Source organism: Triturus cristatus, chromosome 8 (genome assembly GCF_964204655.1).
Source record: "Triturus cristatus chromosome 8, aTriCri1.1, whole genome shotgun sequence".
NCBI classification, from domain to species: Eukaryota; Metazoa; Chordata; class Amphibia; order Caudata; family Salamandridae; genus Triturus; species Triturus cristatus.
In genome coordinates, this window is record NC_140591.1 from 995,047,594 (window position 1) to 995,051,296 (window position 3,703).

Genomic DNA, 3,703 nt, shown 5'->3' on the forward strand with positions numbered 1-3,703 from the left:
CAGAGGATTTTCAGATAGTGTGAGGTGTGGCACAGCAAGATTTGTTAAAATAAATTATGTCCAAGTTTGAGAAAGAACTGGACATACTGTCAACATCAGGAGAAGGGTTCACAGGCAGTGATGTGTTAAGCAATGCTACTTTCATTCTTACTCAGATTAGATTTTATGCATGGACTAGGTGCAACATACTATACATACCTAATGGTTGTGCCCCAGAAGCCCATGAGCCAATGCTCCTCATCAGCTATCGGCAATACCATAGGAATTTAATAGCAATTCCAGACTGTCCAGCAGATCAAAAGAAGGAAACAGCCTATCTCCTAACTCTGTTCCTGCTTATCGGCCATAATCCCAAATACAAGGAAGCTGAAGAAGACTGTGACACCTACAAGAGAGACTGTAGCTGGGGCAGTGAAGAACTGACGGTAGTTGATACTGAAGTACCAAATCACTGCTAGCATTGCCACAAAAATCGGGGGCATCAAGTTGCCCAAGTTGAGAGTGACCCCTGCCAGTTTTGTGACCACAGCTGCATTGTCAAGGCGTGAAACAGTGCTGATAGGTGAGACATGGCAGTGGATCACACAGTTGTAATTGACGTTGAGGGACCGCAGGGTTCATGACTGGTCCTGAAGCAGCTGCCCCTGGTATATCAGCTTAAGCTGGTGCTCTTGGCCTGGAAATGATTTGCTTTTGAGAGGAGCTTCAGTGTCGTCAGGCCTCACCAAAGCAATCTCTTCTGTGTCATTCAAGAATTTGAAGCCTACTTTAATAAGACCAGATTCCAAGACTACAGATTTGGTTTCTAGGGGAACATCAGTATTTTTCTGGAGTTCTTGATGAATTTGGTCTTCATCGACAGGCTCAGAGGAGGATCTTTTGGGCACTGCTTGGATATTTTGAAAACTGTCAAGACAGGAATCTGAGCCCCCGTCAGTGTCTCTGTGCTCCTCAGGGTGTCCCCTGCTCTAAGGATCCATAGCTGAGGAACCATCCCCTTCGTCCTCAGCTTTCTCTTCAGGCAAGTCCACTGCCTGTGGGGGTTCTGTGGGTTCCTGAACAACAGCATTTCCCACGTGGCTCCGGCCTATCATGGAGTCTCCACGTCCAACAGCAATAATAGTTCCCAGAAACTGGTGGTTTCCGTCTGCCACGTAGGTGGAAAGCCATGCCAGGATTATAGCCAGAAGGAATACCAGCAGGCCAGAAGGAATACCAGCAGGCCAGCAGCTACCGTCACCTCGTCTCCCAAGCCCTTAATGAAGGTGGTGTCGGTGGCTTCCATGTCTCCTATCAGTATTGATGTTAAACTTTGGTCCCGGCTTCATGCTACAGCACTCTCAGGTTCCTCCATGGCTACCCTTCTCGGAACTGCGCGGACCTTCAACAGCAACACAGCACAGTCAGACGTCATCGAGTCCAAATGTGCGCTCCCTCTGCAGATGTCGCAAATGGTCCACTCTGAGACTGCCAATGCTACCTCCCCAACCTTCTCTGACCCTGCTAGTGCTGAGTTTAGCAGCACCGGTGGCAATGCTGGCTCCTACATAATCAGAGCAAATGCCCCTCTTGTAAGAGCTTAGACCCAGAAGAAAGGTCCAAAGAATATTGGAGGACAAACTGCATTGCCAGGAGACTGGTTTCATATATGGGCACACTATCCATAATCTTTTTGCGTCCAATTCGGATCCCCCCTCCATATATATGGGAATGGACAGGATTTGGGACCAGGGTCCTCTTGACTCACCTGTTGATTTTGCTGGTGTCACTTTGGCGAATGGTCTTGATTCCTCACCTGAAATAGAGAAAGAGTTCCCTTCAGGGGGGCCACCTCCTAAGCTCACATCTTTTCACTCTGTGGCTAGGAAAGCTTTGGTGGTTGAAAAAAAGAATGAATGTGTTTACTCAAGTTCTTCAGCCTACTGCTCCAACCTCTGAACCATGGCTCCCTTTGAATGAAGCCTTACTAGATCTGGTCCTATCAGCATTGGAAAGCCCACTTCTGCTCCTGCAGAAAATAGATTTGTGGCACGGCACTAACACCTTGCCTCTGAGGCCCCCATTTCTTGTCTACCCATCCATCTCTCGAGAGCTTGGTAATTCAACCTTCCTGCATTCAGGACAATCTTTGGGAACTTACTCATCCACTCCAGTGAAAGGAGAGTAAAAGTGCCTGGAGGCTTGGGGCAAGAACATTTCTCCACAGGCAGTATGTCATTGAAATATTTGAATGCTACTTGCCTTTTGGCTAAATGCCAGCATACACTGTGGGACATAGCCCAACTGGTGGACCCTGATGACCACAAAGCCCATTTCTGAAATGTTATTAAAGATGGCCAGGATGCTTATGGCACATTGTCAATAAGGCCTCAATACTGCCAATTTGGCTGCACAGGCTACAGTGTCCTCTTGTCACCCTGCGTCATCATGCTTGGCTTTGCATATGTTTTTCTATGGATGTGCATGCCACTCTGATGAACCTCCCCTTTCACAATGCCCGTTTGTTCAGAAACAAAGCTTTGGAGAAATTCAAGGCCAGCGGGACTATTGCTAGGTCTCTAAACCTGCAACAACAAAAGCCTCAGAAGAGTTATAGGCAGTTAGTTATACAAAGTTCTATCCGCAGATTCCTCGCCTTTTGAATATTCCCCAGGCATCAGACTGGAGCTGAAAACATTTCAGCAGTACCTTGGTGTGGCGGTAAAGTGGCATACTGCGGCTCAGCACTTAACGCTCTTCTGCTCTGGAAATGATGTGTAGAGTGTATATAGGTGAAACACCCTTGCTCTGGATCAGTTTGTTTCTTTCCATGCTTCCAGACACAAATACAGAGCTCTCTTTGTGGCTCTCTGAGACATAACCTCAAAAAACGTTCTTTGTTATGCAAGGGACCTCATCTCAGAATCAACAGGTTCTAAGACCTGTGGGGACATTTGCAAACAAACTTCTGTGATGGATCCCCATCAGGTGTGCCTGTGGTACCTGAGGTCGAGTCACTACTCCAAGGCCTGCAGCAACTGCATGACACAAGAAAGCAAAGTGAGAATCAGCTGCCTCTTGCCACTCGCATTCTACTGAGCAGGCAAGGTCTCCCTCCTGAAGTGGGCCAATTTAGGAATATATCCTGCAGCTTTTTGCGGCACAACCGAGTTACCAGAGCTATCAGCCGCACCACGTCAGATTGAAGAGTTCTACGCAGCTGTGCTCCTCACTCTTTGGATCCTTACTGACTCCCTCTGGTATGCATTCGAGCCCCAAGGAGCAGAGAGGCCTTCCAACTGGGATAATGCCAGCGGGTTTGCCCTCAGCACCTGCTGCCCTCCCAGCCTTTCTTGCCACCAGCTCTTGTTCAGACCCCACTTCTGGAGTCATCACACACGCCTGCCCCGGGCATGTCAATGCCAATGCCAACTTCATCAGTGCAGGAGGGGCCAGCCCTGATTTTTCTCTACGATGCTGAGTTGACGCTGGTCCGACCTTGACCAAAGTCATGCCTTAATCGGCCAGAGGTGCCATTTCCACCATTTATTTTGTCACAGGGATGATACTCTCTGCATTACCTTTTTCAGACAGATTCAGATTACGACTTTGTGGTCTGGGTGATGAGTTTGCTCAGTCCTACCAGGAGGGCATTTAGAGCGAGGAGTTAAAGGAGGCAAGTGGTCTCAATACCTCCCCGGGAACTGGTCTTTTTTTCTCCCCT

General features: G+C 48.2%; 1 pseudogene; it reads right to left on the reverse strand.

Moving 5' to 3' along the window:
- Positions 1-320: 320 nt before the first annotated feature.
- LOC146805331 (transmembrane and ubiquitin-like domain-containing protein 2) lies at positions 321-1,285 on the reverse strand (annotated as a pseudogene).
- Positions 1,286-3,703: the final 2,418 nt, after the last annotated feature.